Raw genomic sequence first — 23634 nt, 5'->3', positions numbered from 1 at the left:
TGAGTTATAAGCACTGCACTAGGTACTGGTATATATGCCATTGAACCACACAGCTTCTGCCTACATAAAGCTTACAGTCTAAAAAATTAGAGTCCATGGGATACTACAGTGAAAAGCAACTCCTAAAATTTATTAAGGCATTGAGAATATGTTTTAACCCCATCAAGCCTCATGTCCTAGTTTTTAAAAATGGGACAGTATATTGCCAGCTGGTATTGCTCAGTGGTTGAACGTCAACCTATGAACCAAGAATTCATAGTTGATTTCCAACCAGGGCACATGTTCAGGTTATAGGCTCATGTAGGAGGCAGCCAATTGATGATTCTCTCTTATCATTGATGTTTCTATCTCTCTCCTCTCTCTCTCTCTTCTTTCTGAAGTCAGTCAAAACAATATATATTTTTTAAAAATGGGGCAGTATATACAGCTAATTCATTTTTTATTTTGCTAGTAGAATCAAACATAGGTTGTATTGGGAATTTGACATTAAATTTTACAGTGAAGGTGAATAGATTAATAGGTATATTTGAGGATATAAAGGGTTGATATCTTTTGAAGATTGAGTAGCCTTTATATTGTCTGGAGAGAATTATGCTCAATGTATTAATTACAATGTGTCAATTAAGATAAATAGTATAGATGAGTGTACCACTGAGGTTAAATTTCAAATTATTTCTAACAAAATAAATCTACTAATGGGTTTTATGAACTTTTAAGTTTATTACCTTGAAAAACTGAGTTACTTAATGCTTAATAGATAAAACATTATTATCTATAAATTGCAGGACAAATTGGGGTCAGTTGGTAAATATGCTATGAGGTCATCAAAAGAAATTTGTGTTTTTACAGTTTTTCATAGAAGTCAGACATGAGTAACCCTATTTCCTGATCTTAAGTTCATACTGTCCTTTGTATTGGAGCCAATGTTTCTTTTGATTTCTAGGGGAGACATTCGCTAAATAATAAGATGCTGATTCTAATTTTATCTGAGTTTATTTCTTAGGTATAATTTCACAAATTTACTAGTATTTTTTCCTGTTGCTTCTTTTTTTTTTAAATATATTTTATTTATTTTTCACAGAGAGGAAGGGAGAGAGATAGAGAGTTAGAAACATTGATGAGAGAGAAACATCGATCAGCCGCCTCCTGCACATCTCCCACTGGGGATGTGCCCGCAACCCAGGCACATGCCCTTGACCGGCATCGAACCCGGGACCTTTCAGTCCACAGGCCGACGCTCTATCCACTGAGCCAAACCGGTTTTGGCCCTGTTGCTTCTTTAAACACTTAGTTTACTATATTGGGCTATTCTGGAGGTTGTATACAGGGAGAGGCAAAAGTAGGTTTACAGTTGTGAATATGCAAAATACAGAATTTATTCTTGTATCATTATTTATTAATTATTGTATTATTTTCCATACAAAAAACTTTGAACCTACTTCTGCCCACCTTGTATTTTGATATGTATTTAGAAGGAAAACCTCCCCTCCAGATGAATCATGAGCAGAATTCTGGACACTTTTTTATAAATCCTCATCTGAGGATATGTTTTTACTGATTTTTTTTGAGAGAAATGTGAGAGAGACAGAGAGAAAAACATCGATTGGTTGCCTCTAGAATGTGTCCCACCTGGGGATGGAACCCAAAACTGAAGTGTATTCTCTGACTGGGAATCAAACCCATGACCCTTTGACCCTTGGTGCATAGGGCTATGTTCCAACCAACCAAGCCACGTGGCCAGGGCTGGACGCTTGCTAACTTCCTAAGGTCACCATCAAATTCTAGGGGCCTCGTTTTGCACTGTTCCAGTTACATGCTTTATGAATCGGATGCAATATTGAAGATGAGAGTAAATTTAAGGGAAAAATGATGATTCTCACCCAAGCTCAAAATAACTTCCTTAGGGAAGGAGGGAAAAAAGAAGTTTAATCATTAAATAATCTAGTATATTTCTCTCTTAATCAGACATGTAAGTAAAATTCCTCTTGGGCCTATTTAGAACTTGATGATTATAATCACACAAAATTATAATCAAGAGTTTCCATCTTTTATTAATGTGTTAACCCTGTTATAATAGCTAGTAGGAAGTAGTTTTTCCAAATGATATTTTCCATGTAAGACCCTCCCCCCCTTCAGAATTACTGCAGTTCTATCATATTGGTCATCTAATACTGTGATGTCAACTAACAGACAATATTTGGTTCAGAAAATATCACACACATTAGATTAGGACTGGGGTTGCATGTGTTAAATTACACTAGGCCAGCCTTTTCAAAAGCTTGATATCAAGTGGAAAACATTTTTGTTATAAGGATAAACTATCTCAAAAGCTGATATTCAGGAATTATAAGGATAAATGTGGTTGGCCCAGTCTTGTCTCTATCAAAATTACTTTGTTTGAAGGCAAGATAAGAGAAGCTGAAATCTCATTTTCTAAAAGTCACGTCTCTTATATTCATAAGTTAATTGAAGCCCAAGGCAGACTGCTGCAGAAATCACCAGGATAAAGGAAATGTTTAATTATTCAACTCTTCTTTTGTTTTGGTCATTTGTCTTGATTGTGTTTTCAATGCCCATAAAAAAGAGCCACAGATCACAAAAAGCTGGATCTAATGGTGGTGAAAAGAGAATTAAATCCCAAGATAAGTGCATTGTTTGCACTGATATAGGCAAATTATAACCTAAGTTACCCCAAATCACTACAAACTAGATTATTTTTTCTGTTAGTATCAGGAGACCGGGAGATAATGTGAATGTCATGACAGAATATACTAGGAACCAAGATTTACTCATCTAATTCCAGAAGAGGAATGAGCTAGAGATTATTGGATTAGCAGATGATGATCCTAAGAGCAAACATAATTGTTTTTCTTCTAGCTGTGTTTACTAGTCTAGCAGGGAGGAAATAAATAAATGTTTCAATAAATATTCTGTGTATTCTTCACCTGATTTTTAATATAGCCATTTGGCCCAGGCAGCAATAAATTATCCCTCTGTTTAATCCATAACAATATATTCAGAGGGGGAATTTTGTAGAGTTTTAAATAAATACTTAAATACTTAAATCCTAATGCTAATGTATATTTTGATAGCCTGCTTTTAGTAAATATAGCTAAAGAATTATTTTGAACAATATTTTTACTTTGGTTTTTAGAATAAGATATGCATAAATAATCAAATTCCTTAATTCTCAACTAGAATCTTTCTTAGTATTTCCTCTAAATAACATCGTTCATATTTTCTCTGAGACATACAAGGGTTATATTGACCAGATTGTGCAGGTGAAACATTCTGATTTTCTCTCTGCTTCTCTCTCCAGGATTGGGAAAGCATCTCAGTTTGCCCTACAATTAAACTCTTCAACAGTCACAGTTTGAGCTTTTCGTTTAGCTAATTAGTACTTATTCTTCCAATCGCATTATTGTCACCCATATGGGAGAGGAGCAACAGATTGCATGTCTGTTCCTTTTGATTTTCCTGCTAAATTGTAAAACATGGTGTTTCCTTTCTGGTTTCTTGTCACTGTTCTTGACAACCAAGAGAAATTGTCAGGCAAAGAGGAGGAGTAACTCAATCTCTATGGAAAAGTCTTGATGTACCTGCCTTGACATGTTTGAGCATGGAGGGCTCACCTATACAAAACAATGTGTGTTAATTAAGAATTCTCATGACAATAAAGGCAACAGGCAAATTGTTTTCTGGAAATCACTGATGGCCAATGCCCTGTGTATACATCCCTACATTTGTGTATATAAATGTGAATTACAACAATGGCTAAGTTATTTCACCTTGCTATCTGTTTTGAAATAGTAAAACTGTTTTAGATGATATTTTTTTGTTTATTATTGATAACAGATAAGTTCTTATCTCAGCTATATAGGAGCAGTTATTTATTAATCAATTTCCAGGCAGAAAGGCTCACACAGATGGGACTTTTGAAGCAAATCCAATAAAAGGGCAGTCTACAAAGGAGTGAACAGAAGATATGGAAACCAGGAAAAGGTGTAGAAGCACTCACAGACTGTTGGAAAGTGAAAGGCATTACCACCTCTAAGCCTAAAGAAGCAAGAAGCAAGGAGAGGAAATAGTGCTCCTTGTGCCAGGTGAGAAGAAAGGAACATAAGCAAGATGGGAGCAGAAATACCTTGGCCTCTACTTCTACTCTTAATCTTTACTCACTGCCTGATACAGGGAAAGGAGGTAAGTATTGGTGTACAAAGTGAGAAGAAATTAACTTGTTAAATAAAAATACCACTAATGACCTGGCTGGTGTGGCTCAGCAGCTGAGCATCGACCCAGGAACCAAGAGGTTACCAGTTCAATTTCCAGTCAGGGCACATGCTGGTTGCAAACTCGATCCTGAGTAGAGGGTGTGCAGGAGGCAGCCAATCAATAATTCTCTCTCTCCCTCTCCCTTCTTCTCTGAAATCTATAAAAATATATTTTTAAAAAACATAAACAATGCCACTAATGGAGTATAACCCGAGACTACTGTAAAATTCAATTTTACCTTGTTGGCCTGTGTTGTTCAGTTGTGGTCAGAGATGAAGATGATGTAAATTTCAAGCATCATTCTAGGATATAGCGAGCACTGAATCAATTTCTGTTGAATAAAGAAATGGGACATTTGAATCATCGATTAGAATTTTTCAAATTTAAGTTATAACGCTTTGGTTCTAATTTGACAATATAATAATTTTTATATTTCTAAAACTATTCTTTATAAAATCATTCTTTTTCTTCCCAGTGCCTGATTCTAATCCTAGAGTTAAGCAATCCATATCTCTAAACTCACTGAGTTATGTGGGCCTCATATTTTCCACTTTCAACCCAGAATGCATAATTCAGATCCACCAGGTGCCCCTTAAAAGAAGCTAGAGGAATCCCGTCCCTGGTCCTTGCATTCCAAAGCAGAGGAACACATTAGCATTGATAGAGTTGCGCGATACCTAAATGAAGTATTAAACATTATATTTTTTTTTCTGTTTTATTCCAATAAGGGAATACTTTAAATTGGAAACTGGCCTTGTGTCAAGGTAGAGACAGTCATTTTCTGTGCTGGAAATACAGTTAAATATAAAAGTGAGAGAGATTCAATGCAGTGAGAATGAAAGCAGCCTTTTTGATAGATTATGAGCTTCTCTGTAGGCTATTCTGTAAATATCAGCTGATAATAGTAATGCCCATTCAGCGAGTGCTTACTGTGTAGCCAGGAGGGACTGGAGGGGCTTGAAATAAGTTCTTTCTCCCCTACCATTTGAACCTCACAGGTTTTAACCATGTTTTAATGATAATAAAATCAATAAAAATAACAGCCACTATCTACTATCTATTAGGTGCCTAGTACAGCCTCATTGGTATCCTCTCAATTATCCAAACAATTTTATAAAGTTGGCATTAGTATAACATTTTACAGATCAGATAACCTTGCTCAAGGCTACATAGTGAGAACAGTAGAGGACATAGTGAGTAAGTAATAGAGTGTAGTTGGAGCCAGGTTGTCTGATACCTACACCTTTGCTCTCAACCATACACTGACAACTCTCTTCTGACTCTCATTTGATTTAATACAATTTTGGCTGAGATTAGCAGAACTCACGTCTCCTACTTGGCCTTGCAGGGTGCTCTAGAACAATAAAATGTACAATGAGAAAGTGAATTTTTGAACAAAACACTGCCACCGTTGAACAATAGTGTATTGTCATTCTACTCCATATTCATGCATATTTTCAAAATGTAGCCAGAATCATTCAACTTGACCCATTGCTACCTTTAAATAGAGTCAGCTCTCTCACGCAGCTCTGAGCAGCAGCATGGGTGACAAAAACCCTAATTGGTCCAGGTAATTCTTGCTTATTTTGACTGCTGTTTTCCATATTAGTTCTTAGTCTCTAATCTAGTGGCACATTTGGCCTTATTTTGCCTTCCTTTTCTAGCTTAGTAGAATAATTCTCCCTCTTTTTTAAAAAAAAAAATTTATTTTTAGAGAGAGAAGAAGAGAGAGAAACTTCGATTTGAGCTAAACATGGATCGGCTGCCTCTTGCACTCCCACAAACCATCTACTAGGCATCATGCCAGCAACCCTGGCATGTGCTTTGGCTGGGAATCGAACCAGCAACCTTTTAGTGCACTGGACAACACCCAACCAACTGAGCCACACAGGCCCTGGTGAATGAGTCTCCCTCTCAAACTTTGATTGTCTCATCTTCTCATGTCATCATTGGTAACCGCTTTGAAGGAATGCACTCTCTTCTAAGTCTGGCCACTCAAATGCTTCCTTTCAACTAAGCCAATCCCCAGTGTAATCACAGGGGGCAAAGTTAGGCCTAACTTTTTAAAAAGGAAAAACCTTTACAGAATTAGACATATTTAAGTATGTCAATTTCCACCTATTCTCTTCAAACGAAGTTTAATGAGTTTTTGTTCTATAACAAGTATTTTGATCCCTAAATTTCTATCTAGCATTCTGATTTTACATATATCAGAGAACAAGACTTCTTGTAGAATGCTTTATAGTAAATAGTCCATTAATTTCTAACAATGCTTAATAATAATTTTTAATATAGGCAAAGAGAGGAAGGTCTCATAAAAAGATCTAATCTACATACTCACCTCACGAATTCTAGAATGTTAGAGCAAGTGATGTAAAAACAAATAAACTTGCAATTAAGAGAGACAGCATGTTCAGTGGTTAGACACATGAGCCGTAGGGTCAAATCTCCTAGGCTCAGATTTCACCTGTAGTAGCTACTAGTTGTATGACTTTAGACAAATTTCTCAACCTATCTTTCCTTTTGTTTTATCTGTAAAATGGCAGTTATTGTAATTATAGCACCTAGCATATGGGGTCTTAGGAGAGTTGAGTGATAAGACATTAAAGCATGGGAAACTCTTAAGAGTAATGCCTAGCATAGGAAGTACTTGATACATGGCAGCTGTCATTCTAACCAGCAACTAGCTATGTGACTATTGCAAGTCACAGACCTCAGGAGCTCACTGTCTTCCTCCTGAATCAGCATCAGCCTTTGATCTAAACATCCCTGCTGTCTCTGATAAAATATCCTCTCACTAGAAATAGGCTCCCTTGACCAAATGGTGATCAGTTAAATTCTCTGACTGGTGGCATCTCACACATTTTAACATTTCTAAGCTCTAGTGTGAATCTCTTCACTCTTATTATTCCCCATGCATGATTCGAAATGTACCACCATTTGTCGGGTAGCTGCAGTAACTCCTGAGAAACCTCCTTCTGTCACTAGAGATACAGCCTTTGAGGATTTGTCTGTGCCGTGTGTCACACTTTGCAGCCTTCACTTTAATTGCTCAGCCAGAGTGGTTGTCTTCTAAAGAGAGGTCATCCTAAAACCTACACAGGTAATGTATTTCCCTCTCTTCTCCTGTACTCTCTTTATGGGCTCCCTTCTCCTTTAGGATTAAAGACAAAAAAAATCATAGAGAGGAGACATTCAAAATCCATGCCCCTTTGGAGGATATAATATTTGAGTTCAACAGGGGAGGCAGGCAGATGTAATATCCCGATTCCACCAGTATTCCCTGTATAAGGCAAGGCATTTTCCTTGATACCTTTGAGCCTCAGTAAATAAGGGATATTACGAGAGTGAATTAAATGAGGTGATGCCTCTAATTGTATATAGTAAACTTTCAAAAGTGGTATCAATTCTCACTGTTTTTCCATGTTTCCTCTCTGCAACTATGTCAAGATCTTTACACTCATGTATTTATCAGCCTATTCTCCACTCCCTCCCCCGTCCCAAACAGCACATCCTCTTAGTGATCTACTCTGAATCCTACTTCACCACCTCATAGGCTCAAATTGTGTACCCTGCTTTTCTCATTAGAACACTTCTGCTTTGGTAATTTTCCATGTTCCTTTCAAAACACTTATTCCAACCCCTCTGCTTGATTATCTGCAGCTCCACACAATTGAAAGCAATTACCATTCCATTCTGTGCTAATGTACAGGAGTACAGCTTCAGTAGCTGCTCTCACTTGCCATAAAGGCCACTTTTCTGAAACACGAGGAGAGCTCCTAGAGCCACTGGTGAGACTGAGATTGGGGCTGATGTAAAACCTGCCCAGCTGCCTGGGACGGATGCTCCCAGCACAACCACTGTCCCCGCTCATTCCAAAGCCTGAGGGTTCGGAAGCTGAAAGGAGTCCCTGGTACCAGCCCAAAGGGAGAGAATCTAAACAAAGTACCCAAGTCAGGTGAGGTGGCGAGCGCAGAATAGAATAATGCTTGAGGATATGGGTTTTAGAATCAGACAGGTTTAAGGTCAGATCCAAGCAACACTGCTTTCTACCTGTGTGACCTGGAGCAAGTTATTTTAACTTTTCTGACTTTTGTTTTATCGATTTAAAAACATGAGGATTAACAAAAGAGTACCCACTTTTTAAAGAGATTCTATGAAAATGGCATAATGCATTTGAAAGGGCTTAATAAATTGTCTGGCATATTATATTATTATCATCATAATTATTATAAACATATATAGCTGCAGAGGTATGTACGTACATATGTGAAGTTGTGTAAACATGTATGTACACATACATCTTCAGCTGCATGTCATATTTATAATTATGATAGTAATAAAATCTACCAGACAATAATTATATAAAATATTCATTCATCTCCTTCTCTACTCCCGTGATGCCTCCTTAAGAGGCTGTTACACCCTCCCTGAAATAAAAAACAGCTTTTATCTGGTCATCCTGCTCTGCTCTGGCATCTTCCTACGCTATTATCCAAAAAGCTGTTAAAGTGTTTTTTTTAAAACATGTAAACTACATCATGTCACTCTTCTAGTCAAAATGACTTTCCATTGCATTTAGGAAAAACTCTGTTCTTTGACAAGTCCTCCTCGTGTGGTATCTCTTCTCCCCGCCCCTCAGACACATTTCAGCCCCATTAGGCTTGCAGGTCCAAGTGACCTCTCTCTTCCCTACCTGAAGGCCTTCGCACGTGCTCTTCAGCAAACCACGTGCTTGTTATCACATTCCATTTCTTCAGGTCTCAGCAATGTTTCCTCAGAAAGATCCTTCTTCACCTTCCAGTCTTCATTCCCCTTTTGCATTCCTCTGTAGCACTGTGAATTTCCCTTTAAAAAAATATTTTTATTGATTTCAAAGAGGAAGGGAAAGGGAGAGAGAGAGATAGAAACATCAGTGATGGGAATCATGGATTGGCTGCCTCCTGTAAGCCCCCTATTGAGGATGGAGCCTGCAACCTAGGAATTGAACCATGATCTCCTAGCTCATAGGTTGATGCTCAATCACTGAGCAACACCAGCCAGGCTGAATTTTCCTTTAGAAAGCTTATCCCTAATTGCATTTTTAAATTTATGTGTTGGGTTCTCTTTAATATCTGCTTCATGACCAGTCTGTAAGTACAGTGAGCACAGGACTCATATCTATTTTGTTCATTTCTTCAAACCAAGTCTCTAACCCAGAGTCAGACATGGCAGATGCTTCAGGAATATTTGGAGAATCATTTTATCTATAAAATGACAAATATAGGCAGGAAGCTCTTTCAGCTCTTGCCTTATCATACTTAACACCCTCAGCAGCATCTTCACAGTAGCAGTAGCTATGGTGGGAATTATGCTGTGTGCCAGCCCCGTGCTACACTTTTTTATGTTCTATTTAATCTTCAACATCATCCTACCATACTTCACAGACAGAGCAGGCAAGAAGTTCTAAGTAGCCCTAACCGGTTTGGCTCAGTGGACAGAGTGTCAGCCTGGGGACTGAAGGGTCCCAGGTTCGATTCCAGTCAAGGGCATGTACCTTGGTTGCGGGCACATCCCCAGTAGGGGGTGTGCAAGAGGCAGCTGATCAATGTTTCTTTCTCATCGATGTTCCTAACTCTCTATTCCTCTCCCTTCCTCTCTGTAAAAAATTGGTAAGATATATTTTTTAAAAAAGAAGTTCTAAGTCATGCTATTAGAAGCATGGATTCTTAAAGTTACTCATAAAAAGGTGATTAAGACCTTGTCTTACATCTCTTCAGTACTCAAAGAGCTCAGGGATACTCTGGGATAGGCCCCAGAAGTATTACTTTGTATTCACTCAATGATCCAGCTTGAAACTTGTACTCAAGCATTCCCATCCATGTTTCCCTTATCTTAGGAGACTTTAAAATATTTTGAAGATACTAGTCTCATGTGATGGGTGACAATAATAGATCGAATCCCTCATAGGATACAAGAGTAGGTTATCAAAGATAGCTGTCAATCTCTTTAGAGATTGCTTTAGCTGAGGAGAGCTGCTTCATCCAAGATCATATGCTTCCCAGAGAGACCCTCATCTAATGATGGACAGAGGCAGGGATATAAAGGTCCAGCTATTACGACTCCAAAGGGCCATCTCTGATGAGCTATTTTAACTCCCAAGCTCCCCCTGGGTTGGCGGAAGACGTCACCCAGCCTACCTCACAGTGTGATTTCTCCTTCTGCCCATTCCTGATTCTTCCCTCTCCCTCCCAATGAGGATGATGATGGTAGATGTGGCAGTTGCCTCCCAATATCTATTATACACTTTGCATTTGATAATACAATTCCAAATTTTAGATGGGAATATTGAAGCTAGAAGAATTTATTTCCTAAAGTAATGATTTCCTTGCAAGTTGATATAGCCAAGGCACTATGTTTTGGTCAAGAAAATGTAAGAAAAATGGTTTTTTAAATTTTATTTTTCAACTACAGTTAACATTCAATGTTATGTTGTATTAGTTTCAGAAGTACAGCATAGTGGTTAGACAATCATATACCAAGTATTCTCTCCGATATTTCAAGTACCCACATGTCACCACACAGAATTATTACACTATAATTGACAATATTCTTCCCTGTGCTGTGCTTTATATCTCCATGACTCTTCTCATAATTACTAATTTTACTTCTTCAGCCTTTTCACCCAGTCCCCAAACCCACTCCCCTCAGGCAGCCATCACTCTGTTCTCTGTACCTGAGTCTGTTTCTATATTATTTGTTAATTTTGTTCTTTAGATTCCACATATAAATGACATTATATGGTATTTTTCTTTCTTTGTATGACTTATTTCACTTAGCATAGTACCTATTAGGTCCATTCATGCTGTCACAAATAGTAAGATATTATTCTTTTTCATGGCTGAGTAATGCTCCATTGTATACTCTCTAGGACAGTGATGGCAAACCTATGACATGTGTGTCAGAGGTGACACGTGGACTCATTTTTGGGGTTGATTTTTCTTTGTTAAATGGCATTTAAATATATAAAATAAATATCAAAAATATAAATCTTTGTTTTACTATGGTTGCAAAGATCAACAAATTTCTATATGTGACATGGCACCAGAGTTAAGTTAGGGTTTTTCAAAATGCTGACACGCCGAGCTCAAAAGGTTCGCCATCACTACTCTAGGAGATGGAGCAACATGCTAAGCATGGCAGCAAAGCAAAATAAGATCCTGGAACTTGATACACACGAAGCTACAGCACCAGCCCAAACTATCTACTACTAGGCTTTTCTTTCAGGAAAAAAATAAACTTCCATTATTTAAGCAACTTTGGGGAAAGGTTTTTGGTTTAGTTTTTTATTTATAGCTGAATCTAAACTAAAAGAATATACAAGAGCTATGGGGTAGAGGGATACTGACAAAGGGTAGAAGCAAAGGAAATTTCCAACATGAAAACAAACATTCCAGGAAAAAGTAAAACATGTTTATTTGGCTTAGAAAGCCAATTGTTCAGATAAAAGCATGAAAGCTATTTCCAAGAAAATACGTGGAACTCATAATTCATCTGACATGTTTGATTATCAAGAAAATTGTACTGAGAGGCATTTTAAAGAGCTACTGGAAACTGAAGAAAACTTAGATCTTCAAAAACAGCTAAGTGAAAAATAAACAAACAAAATGTTAGGAATTTAGTAGCTACTGAGGAAATGAATTGTATAAGAAATCAAAAGCATCATAGCACTTTCCCTGGTATAGCATAAACATCAATTATGTAGTTGTCACAGTGAAAACACTGAATATCCTTTAAATTAAAAGTTGAAATACAGTAGTCCCCCCTTATTTGTGGTTTTGCTTTCCTCAGTTTCAGTTTCCAGCAGTAAACTGCTGAAAATATTAAATGGAAAATTCCAGAAATAAACAATTTAAGTTTTAAATTGGGCACCATTCTGAGTATCCTGATAAAAATCTCAAGCCGTCCTGCTCCCTCCCACCCAGGACATAAATCATCTCTTTGTCCAGCATATTGACATTGTACGTCCAGCATAATAGATATTTTGAGAGAGAGAATGCACTCAAATAACTATCATTTTAGCATATTGTCATACTTGCTCTATTTCATTGTTAGATAATCTCGTACTATGCCTAATTTATAAACTAAGCTTTATCATGGATATGCATGTATGGGAAAAATACAGTATATGTAGTGTTCAGTATTATCTGGAGTTTTAGGCATCCACTGTAGGTGTTGGAATTTATCCCCCAAGAGGATTTGTCAATATAAGGGGGGACTCCTGTATATTGAAATGATGTGATGGTTTAAGGGAGGAGAGGAAAATTGTGAGTGAAATCCTTATATACCATAATAGAACATTTTTGTTGATTTAGAAATAAAATGTAGTATATGCATATATTTTTAAATTACAAAGATTAGTATCTAGAAAACAAGTCAAAAAGCATTTCCCCCTGGGGTGTTAAGACAAGGGGATTGAGTGAATGTCATATTTATGTCTTTTAACACTATATTTATTTTTTGCAAATATTTCTTTGCAGATAATACTTTGATAAAACTAAAATTTTAGCCTTGCCAGTGTGGCTTAGTGTTTGAGTGTTGACCTATGAACTAGGAGGTCAGGGTTCAATTCCCGGTCAGGGCACAAAACCAGGGTTGCAGCTCGACCCCCAGTAGGAGGCATGCAGGAGGCAGCCGATCAATGTTTCCCTCTCATCACTGATATTTCTAGCTCTCTCTCCTTCTCCCTTCCTCTCTGAAATAAAATAAAAATTAAAAAAAACCCTAAAATTTCATTTTCAAAAAATGAGGGAACAAAATTGAAAAGGGTTAAGAGGAAGGCCCAATGAAATGTGAGAAATAGATAGCAGGAAAGATTGAAGCAAGTTGTAAGCCTGAGAGTGCTTTAAATATTTTTGCAATGTCATTTCTTATCACATGATATGAATAAAATCTGAGCTATGACAATTATAATTATTGCAATATACTAAAATTTCCCCAGAGACCTTTAGCTTTCTGCCAGTCCACATAAGCTAAATGTCCTGAACTTTCATTCTCAGAATTAATGTTCTTCCCAGAAGGAAAGATCCGGGCTGCATTCATTTCTAGAATTTGCCATGTTACATGCTACTTCAAACTTCAAAAGACATTTAAGATCCAGGATTGCCAGAGGGAGTTTTTTTCAATATCAGTTGACTGCCACAAACTCCATATTAAACTGCTAAATGATAAAAAAGGAAAAGGCCTTACCCATTCTTAACACAACATGAAGATTTTGTGGGACTTAAAGAATTGATCAGGTTTTCCTTTTGAGGGCCAACTTTTCCTCTTTGTGACTACACGTAGTGCCTTTTAAAATATTGGTCCCAGAATTATGCCTTTCATCTGGAATCCCTGATTTACATTACTTATAGAATCGCTGCTTAATGGATGAAATGAGCATGTTCTATTGATTTTTAATGTAAAATATTTCCAGGCATTTTTTCCCTCTGAATTTTTCCTGCCCCCGCCCCTTTTGTTTACCCATAACACATCTCACCTGTCACTATTATTATGAGTCTTGTAAATGTTTAAATATGAGATGTGTACTTTAGTGGTGCTAACCAAAAGTTTATTCAAGTTTGTTTCCTAAATCAATAAACTCTGACAAATACTCGAATATTTCAAACTTTTTAAAAGATGTATGTGTGAGAAAAAAGAGATTCCAGGTCTGAGATTCATGACTATAACACCCACACGTTTCTAGATCATGCATTTCCAAATATAAATCATTTTATCTCCTGAAAACAAGAGTCTTTAAAAAATATTATCCACATTACTACAAACATCTAAAAATGTGCATTAATTAGATAGCAACTTACCGTTCCTCCTGTAATCAAACCATTGAAAGTCAGCTTCTTTAAGGGTGGCAGATAGAACAGGAAAACACCTTGAAATTGTCAGAAGTGCTAACCCCCTCCAGTGACTGGACTCTCTCAGCTCAATTAAAAGAGAAATAGCAAGCATATCTAGTCATGAAATGTAAAATATTTATGAGGACAAAAGACTTGTAACAGTGTCTTTCACTATTAATTCACAGCTAGATGGAAGAAATAGTTTTGAGAGCCTGGAGTCTTTTTTTTTTAATATATATTTTTTATTTTTTTTACAGAGAAGAAGGGAGAGGGATAGTGAGTTAGAAACATCGATTCAGCCGCCTTCAAGGTACATGCCCTTGACCAAAATTGAACCTGGGACCCTTTGGTCTGTAGGCTGACGCTCTATCCACTGAGCCAAACCAGTTATAACAGTTTGGAGTCTTTTACTTCCTTATAATTTCTATGATAAAATGTACCAATGACTTGACCCAATGACTGCTTGAATTCCTGATGATTTTGAGGTAGTCTGTCCCCTTTGTTCCCTCAGGAGAACTTGGATCTTCAGTATTGTTGAAAGCAGACAGAGGACAAGGAACTTCTCAGTTGACTAAAGACCATCAGCACATTGTACTTAGAAAACGGGGCATCTAGAGTGATTCAGTTGAGCAATTGCATTAAATCCTGGTTAAGGCATCTCATGGGTAGTTGAGTGAGCTCCAAGATATTTAATCCACAAGGACAACAGCTTGTGGACTAAAACACTGGTTCGTCTCTGACACTTTTAGGAAGAAAGAAAAGATAAAGATATTTCTTTTCAAGCTAGCCTGCACTAGGTTGGGACAAACCGGAGAGTAGAGATCTTACTCATGTGTCCCTCTGTCTTTGAATTCCCAGCATCCAGCACTGGGCCTGACTAGAGTGTGTGCTCAATCAATTTCACTAAATGTGTGAGGCAAAAATTGTGATGTGCAGACTGCAACATAACTTTTAAAAAATCACAACTACAGCTACACAAAGGGTGGGAAAATTAAGTTCCCTATATTTGAAATTTGAAATTTCATTTGTCTTGGTATTATTTGAAGACAGCATCTATTCTTATTATCCTAATCATAAATCTTGAAGAAATGCATGTAATATTCTCATCTGATATGCCTATAAGAAATATGTATAAAAATAGAAATAGAGGAATCTACTTGGTTGACAGAATTTGGTAATGAGTTAGTCTGCCCCCACAGTGAGGGGGAGAGAGAATAATACTGTAATGATCCACTTAATTATTTCTAAAGTATTTTTGGTAGATGGATGTTACAGCTTAGCAGATGTGACAGTGACATTGATTCTTCACAGTGACAGGCTTTCATCACATATTTTACAGTTCATAATAGTGTTTTCCCCACAATATTTAGCCTTCGTTTCTACTGCTGCTTAAAGTAGTTGATTGTCTTGATTTTTAAAAGAATGGGTTTTGTCTTGAAGGCTGAGACATACGTTACATTTAATTCCCATTATGATCAAAGAAAGACAGAATTCTTACCATGTAAGAGCTCTGGCTCTGCCTCACAGAACTAACTCCACATCGCTATTCATTTCTCATCTGAGTGAAGCATCCATTCTAGTTAATTTTTGCAACAACCATCGCCAGATAAACAGATTCCCTTTTCCTAGACACACTGAAACCAAAATGTTAAGAAGAACCTAGGGAATTAGGCTCAGTTTGCTTATACATTTTACAAAATAAGAATGTTGTTTGTGGAACTGCCATGTTCATGATATTTCATGATGAACTTGCTCTTCAATTCTTCTGATGCTTATTTTCCTTTTCTTATTCTTACTCTGAAACCCATTAACCATAAAAATGATTAAATTGCCCTTTGTGAAATAATTCCTTCCTTTTGGTTGAGGGCATTTGTGTGTGTGTGTGTGTGTGTTTAGATTTTTTGTGTTGTTTTTTAAAGCAAAAATAGCATTTATTTGTAGCTTTTTGTTTTAGCTATAACTGTAGCAAAAAACTACATGGTTTGATATATTTTAGATTTAAGTTCTTCATTTATCAATTGATATATTTATATATTCACTTATAAATAGGAATGAGCTTTATGAGTTGAGGTCCACTTACTGCCTTTTGCCTCACTATTTATAGATATTGTTTCTCCTTTAAAAATTATTTGATTTTTTATAGAGAGAGAAGGAGAGAGAGAGAGAGAGAGAGAGAGAGAGAGAGAGAGAGAGAGAGAGATCGTTTTGTTGTTTCACTTATTTATGCATTCATTGGTTGATTCTTGTATATGCTCTCACTGGGGAATTGAACCCACAAACTTGGCATATGGGAAAATGCTACCAACTGAGTTCCCAGGGCAGGGACTGTTTCTACTTAATTTATACTGGAAACTATGTAACAGCTTTCAGTTTCTAATAAATTATCCACTTATTTTACACCTATGATGAGATAGGCACTATTTTCAAACCAGGGAGAGTCAGAGAAAAATTAAACCTGGCATCTACCTCAAGGAGTCTTATGAGATAGAAAGAGGCATGAAAACATGTCACATCTGGGTGCTTTCATAGATAGTAGAAAACCCAACTCAATCTAGCAGTTTGTTGACTCAAGTACCATGAAGATGAAAGGCGAGAGGAAATTCACCTCAATTTAACTCTGACTTTCGTTCTGTGATTCTTTAACTTCTTCCCTCCTCCCATGAGTCAGCTTTATTTTCAGGCTAACTTACCTGTGGTTCTCAGCAGAAGCAGGGACTACATGCTTCCTCCTCAACCACTGACCAAAAGTTTACACTTTACCTTGATTGGACTATTTTTGAGCCAAATGTGGCTGGAATTGGCTTAGGACTGTTTCCTTCTTTGCCCTTAACCAATTGCTGTAGCCTGAGGGAATGTGATTAGACTTATTGATTTGTGCCCTTGAGCAAAGGGTAGAGTTAATTTCTCCCAAACCACAAAGCTGCTGCACAATAGAGGAGGATGGTAACCCAGAGGAAAATCCAGTATTGTTACAGAAGAGAATAATGGAAATTGATATTGGTAAGGCAACCAATGAATATGTGATTGGATCTAGATAGCATCAATTCTCCACCCATTCCCACTTCAAATTCAGACTAAGCATTTTATGATTATGGAGCTTGATTACAAAAATGGTTCTAATTGCTCTACAGCAGTAGTTCTCAACCTTCCTAATGCCACGACCCTTTAATATAGTTCCTCATGTTGTGGTGACCCCCAAGCATAAAATTATTTTCATTGATATTTCATAACTGTAATTTTGCTACTGTTACGAATCATCATGTAAATATCTGATATGCAGGATGTATTTTCATTGTTACAAATTGAACATAATTAAAGCCTAGTGATTAATCACAAAAACAATATGTAATTATAGATATGTTTTCCAATGGTCTTAGGCGACCCCTGTGAAGGGTCGTTCGACCCCCAAAGGGGTCGCAACCCACAAGTTGAGAACCACTGCTCTACAGGCATAGCAATGTGACTTGGTAGGTCTTCTCATCAAGAGGTAGAGTCAATTCTACTATCCCTTGAACCTCAACTACGCTGGTGATTTAATTTAACAAAATAATGCCTTACAAATAACTGTGGCGAGCTCTGAGCTTTGTGCTTCTCCCACTCTCTTGGAACCCTGCTGCTCCCTGTGAACACCTTTGGTCTAGTCAGCTGGAGGATAAGAGACCACCATGGAACAGAGACAAGTTTTCCAGCCCAGGCCATCCCAGTGGTAACAGCATTTACCTCAGAGACATGACTGAGCATTTTAAGACCAGGTGGGTCTGGTGAGGAGGTAAATGCAAGGGTTATATAGGGCCAGGTCTGCTTAGTCATGATTCTGAAACCCAATAAATTCTTAAAACTAAAAGGTTTATTAATTTGTAGTAAACTCATTTTGCAGCAAAACCAACTCTGAACTTATGAAAGGCCACTAACACTCTTTCTTTATCCAAACTAGTATAACTATCCATACTTTTTGTTGTAAAAGATAGTAATATGTTTGACCACAGGGTGCCCCCTCAGATCCCACTGGTGATTTTAAAAAATATATTGTTTATGCAAAGTTTTAACTTTCTAAATTATAAAAAGAAAAAACTAAAATCAAATCAAAACCAAAAAAATAAATGCAAACAAAAAATCACTTTATCTTGAAATATATGTCTTAATAATTTAGGGAACCTGAAAATCCATTTTGCACAGAAAAATTTTTAGCCATCCTTTCTACTTCTTCCCATCTGAGATGTTTTGATACATAATAAGAAATATGTATTTGGTACAAATCACCTAGTCTGCTATTACTGAAAACAAATATTTCCTATAGTTCCATTATCTTTGACCCATACAGATCTAAAATATTTTAAAATTAAATTTAAAATATTTTAAATTTTTGAATAAAATTGGGATATCTGACTTTTATTGATATCTGAATTAATTCAAGACAAAGAGCAGATAAAGCAGTTAGAAAAAGCACTTGCTCTCAATTTGGCTACAGTCTTCCCTCACTCCTATTGTCTGTATCCAGCCACTCTATTTAAATAACATGTTTGCCTGGCCACTGTATTATTTAAAGAAAACTTTTAAGTCTAATATGATTTTTCGTTCCTAAAAGGTTGATAGTAAATGCAATCTTCATTACTTTAAATTTTGGTTATTTTTCTTTTCTACCATCATTTAGAAGAGCCAGCTTGGGACACAAAGTAAGTCATATTCTTTGTACTATTCCCATTATATGACTGGGCCTCTATCCAGACAATTCTAAGAATTATTTCCCAACCTCCCTGATAACTCCAAATTCACTAAGAATATTCATTTATAATCAGTCATGATTATACTGAAGAGAGAAAACTGGAAAGCATCCTCATTCATCATTATAAAAGGCAGTTAAAAGTCCCTCCACTACCCTTGATTCACATGATAAATTTACTTCTCAGAATCTATTTTTCCATTGATTAACTTAATGTGATCATGATTATTTTCCCAGTTCTCACAGAGTATAACAGAAAAAAAATGTGAGATACATTAAAAGTATGGAAGCTCAGAATCATTACTTAGACTTTAATATCATTTTACTAGTGTCAATCATGTTGTAAGCATAGAATAGGGAACCACTGCTGTCCATGTTTTTTACTGTTTCATGCCCATGTGTAGCCTTAAATTTACAGGGAGGATATATTGGTTCTCAAGCAGCTTAAATTTTATCTGGGAAGAGAGACCACATCAAAAGCAGTAAAAATATACATGGCATACTTCTATAGATATAAAACGACAGTATAAAAAAGCGTATTATGCCACTAGAATGGCAATTGGAAGAGTAATCTGATGTTGGAGATGTTGAGCAAGAAAGGCTTTTGAAAAAGTTCTTGGGTCAGATTTTGAGGAAAGTTTTAGACAAGGATTTATAGGAGAGAGAGAGCAAGCGGTATTTTTGCAGAGCTTTTCCTTTCAGGAGTTCAGTCAGGCCACACTTATTCTTTTTCTGCAAGACTTTGAAGGCTATTTTGTAGTATGTTGGCAGAGTTGATACTTTTTAATGCTCAAAAATATGTAGACAGTCAAGTGTACTATATATAGAAATGAGAAAGAAAACCATTGGTAATCATCTCTAGTCTCAGTTCAGTCTTGTCATTTTCCTCATTCTATTCAATAGAAGCACTGCACTTTCTGCAGGAGGTAATAACATATTTCATACATGGATACTGACATTAAGGAGCTTACAATTTCCCTTAGACATTTAGGCTCCTAAGTGAGAAATTAAACAATATGCAGTAGCCACCTCTGTTACAGGTGGGAAGAGCTCCTTATCCCCACCTGTTTCTGGGAGATGTGGGTTTCTCACAATATCACGAGAAAAGGAATTTTCTGAGACTCACAAGAGAGGATGAGTTATTGCAGGAAATTTTATTTTTGTGCAATTAAACCCCTGAGTTTCCAAGGTCCCACTTCCCTTCATCTCACCAAGGAATAAGTCCCATTTTGCTTTCCGCAGACATAGGATTAGAGTTGTTGCCCAGAATTTCCGTTCCATGTTGGGACACAGTCCAATCCAGTACCAGGCCAGCTTAGTTCCCTGCTGCAGTTTATCAGCCCACTGTCTGTGGGTTCCAAAGGGCCCACAGCTATGAAGGGAACATGGGCAAGAGAGCCACAAGCCAAGGTCAAGAGCTGCAAGAGCCAAGGGAGTGAGAATTCCTTTGTCTGAGATTATGTATCCCCAAAGTTTCACAGGTTTTTAGTGACTCTGCCCGCTCTGGCTAATGATCTGTTTCCAGGTTTGACTGACAGGCATCTTCCCTATGTCACCCCCATTCATTGAGCATGCACCCAGCTTCCCTTTTGTCCAGTCCCCCCCACCCCGCGCCCCCATGTTCTGCAGAGAATGGACTGGAGGTTCCCTGGGGAGTGTAAAGTTGCAGCTTCCTAGTGAAGCTGCCCAAATGACGTGCCTATAATGTATGGCTTCCCCCTTTGCTCCTTTCCTATTATTAATAACTAGCTCATTACAATGGTATCACCTGGACATACAAGTAAAGTTACAAGGTGGTGGCTGATAAATATTAAAAATATCAGTGCAGAGAAGTCCTAGCAAAGTCCATCAGAGGCAGAATCTTTGGGGGCTAGCTTGGAGGACAAGGGCTCATGAAAGAGATGTAACAGCAGGGAAACTATAAAGGTCCTCTAAACCAAGATGACTCCCTCCTATGACATCACTAATAAATGGCTATTCTTTTTTTTTTCTCTCTCTCCAGTAATAGAGAATTCACTTTCATAAGACATCTTATTTCAAGTTCTTAGAGAGACAACTTGGATTTATTCCTTATGCTCAGCCCCAAATTAGCCTTCTTATTAAATCTGATCGTGCTATCCAAATCTTGAATGATAAGAACACGAAATATAAGAAGTATAAGAGCTTCTTCCTTATATTCAGCCCCAAATTAGCCTCCTTATTCAATCTGACAGTGCTATCCAGACCTTTCTTGTGTTGGTCATTCTCAAGGGCCACAGTGTATCACAGATATGCTGTCTTATTTATTCATTTGCCCTCCAAGCTATACTGCCAGGCCTGACGTAGCCACAGCATCAGAACTGTGACCAGGAGAAACCTCCTGTGTTTATTACAGTGCATTAATTGTTATTACCTATTAAGTAATGGATTGTGAAGCATTGCTCTGTATAGCGTGGTAGCGAAGAGATCCAGGTTCTGGAATCAGACAGACCAAGGTTAGAATCTTGGCTCTGTTGGTTATTAGTTCTCATACTTTGGGAAAGAGATGACAGCATTTTAAACCTCAATTTTTACACTATAAAATGGGTACAGTAATACTGGATACCTTATAGAGTTGGTATAAGAAAGATGATAGCAATTAGGACTAATAAAATCCTATTGTTATGTTTTCTGCTTTTACCCCCCTTTTTTTTTTCTTTTCAGAAAGAGGAAGGAAGAGGGGATAAGAGAAACAACAATGATAAAAGAGAATCACCGATCAGCTGCCCCAACTGGGGATCCAACCCGCTCACTGGGAATCCAACCATGATCTCCTGTTCATGGCTCGATGCTCAACCCCTGAGCCACACCGGCTGGCCGCTTTTACCCTGTTTAATCATAATATACAATTTCTGTCTATTTTACAAACTTCAAATTATTTAAGGCTAGTTTTTCCTTTCCTCTAGGTCTCCTCCTCTGGCTAAATATCCCAAGTTCCTTCAGCATCTCCTTGTCCAATGTGAGTTCAGATTTTCTTCAACTTTTTACCTGCTCTCTTCTAGATACCCTATGGTGTCTTTGTGTTCCCTTTTAAATATACAGTCCTAAGAACAGACTGAATCTCTGTAAATGTGGCTGGATGAGATAGTCCTTGAATAGTGGAGAGAACAGGGAAAGGGAGGAAGGATATTCTCACTGTAGAACAGGGTAATGAGCAAAGAAAAAGAAACCATATTACACATGTCATATTTACAAAGCACATGGGTCCAACTTGCTAAAAAAGAGCCACAGGGGGAAAAGACTTTTAAGGGGATGGACTGGGAAGTCCCTGGAACTATGAGACTATGGGTTCTATTAATATAAAAGAAAACCAACAAAATCATCACTATAGGTGACTGATGTACCACTTGAAAACAAGCAACCACAGAATTTCTGAGCCACTCACAAATAGCAAAATGCTATAAAATAGTATAACCCTTCTGTTGCTCCCCTTGGATGAAAGCAATCAATAACCCTAGTATCACCCCAAAGGAGATGGTGAAAACTTGGAGATGATCCACAAACCACACATTTCCTTTGGCTGCTGCAGTCCACTCTGGTTAGAAAGAGGTTAATTAATGACCCCAAGGAATTCCTTTGTCCTAATGTGGGAGTCACAACTCAGAAGCTTCAACCTCCAATTTCCTTTGTTTCTAACCCTTTGTCTTGCCTTCTGGTCCTCTCTCTATTCATTCAGTTTGCCTAAGACTTAGCAGCTGTTGCAATTCATGCCCCACCTCTGCTGAGCACTAGCTGTATGACTTTGGGCTACTCAGTTTTCTCTTCTGTAAAACATATCTTCACAGGACTTTAAAAATTAATCGTGAGCATTAAATGAGTTAATGTGCAGGTTCCCCACCCCTCTTATCCAAAAGCAGAATGTTCCTATGAAACCTTTTGTAAGCTGAAATGGCCTGAAGTAAAGAAGTAATTACCATTAATGCACATGGGGAACTTTTTTGGGCATTCCCAGATCTCAGAAATAACCTACTAAATCATACCAAATAAAACCTAAAATAACACTAGCATAGTAAAAGGAATGATGTGATAAATACACAGCCTACATAGAGTAGAAATAGTATGTGTACCATGTTGTTTTACTCACCAGTGCGTACTGCCTCTGTAACAGCTTGCTGCAAACAAATGCCGACCACTATTCTGGCTTTTCACTTTTTTTCATAAAAGTCAAAATCCTCTCCGGATTACAAGTCGAGTTGGCATTAAGCCAACTTTTGAAAACCCGAGTACCTGTCTCTAAAGTGATGAGGAGAGTCTGGCAATGTGCTATTTATGTCCATTGTTACTTTGTACCATTACTGTTCATGATTCAACAGATACCAGACACTCTGCACAGGGGATGGGAAGGTGAACAGGACAATCTCTTATCCTCAATAGCCACATTTTTCCTGATTTTGTGGGCAAGGTAATGACTTTAGAAACAGGTTCCTGGATACAATTTATTAGCAACCACTTATTGTTTTTGAAACCTTGGATGAGGCATATAATTCCTCTAAGCCTCTTTCCTCATCTATAAACGGATTAATAAAGTCCAACTAGTTTAGAAGATGTTTTCTATTAAATCAGACGAAATATGCATATATTTTTTCGTAGGAACTAAATGTACACTCCTTCCCCCATAATCCTGTGTCTACACCTGAGGCTGGGGGACCCCGCCTTGAGTTTAGGAGGCAGGAGTGTGGAGGTATAGGGAAGGGCAGAAGCCAGGAGGTGGGAGAGAGAACAGACTTGAGGGAGGCAGGCAACCGCCACCCC

General features: G+C 37.5%; 1 long non-coding RNA gene across 2 annotated transcripts in view; it reads right to left on the bottom strand.

Moving 5' to 3' along the window:
• The window catches only part of LOC102767059, a 129828-nt gene that overhangs the window by 40061 nt on the left and 66133 nt on the right, over positions 1–23634 (bottom strand). For both annotated transcript variants that reach the window (XR_435167.2, XR_001514468.1), the window contains exons 2-3: positions 8969–9120; positions 4511–4603 (exon numbers count right to left, since the gene is read on the bottom strand). This is a non-coding gene — a long non-coding RNA (uncharacterized LOC102767059). The remainder of the gene's footprint in view (positions 1–4510; positions 4604–8968; positions 9121–23634) is intronic.

Source organism: Myotis davidii, unplaced genomic scaffold, assembly GCF_000327345.1.
Source record: "Myotis davidii unplaced genomic scaffold, ASM32734v1 scaffold1012, whole genome shotgun sequence".
NCBI lineage: Eukaryota > Metazoa > Chordata > Mammalia > Chiroptera > Vespertilionidae > Myotis > Myotis davidii.
This window is presented reverse-complemented; position numbering and strand designations above follow the sequence as displayed.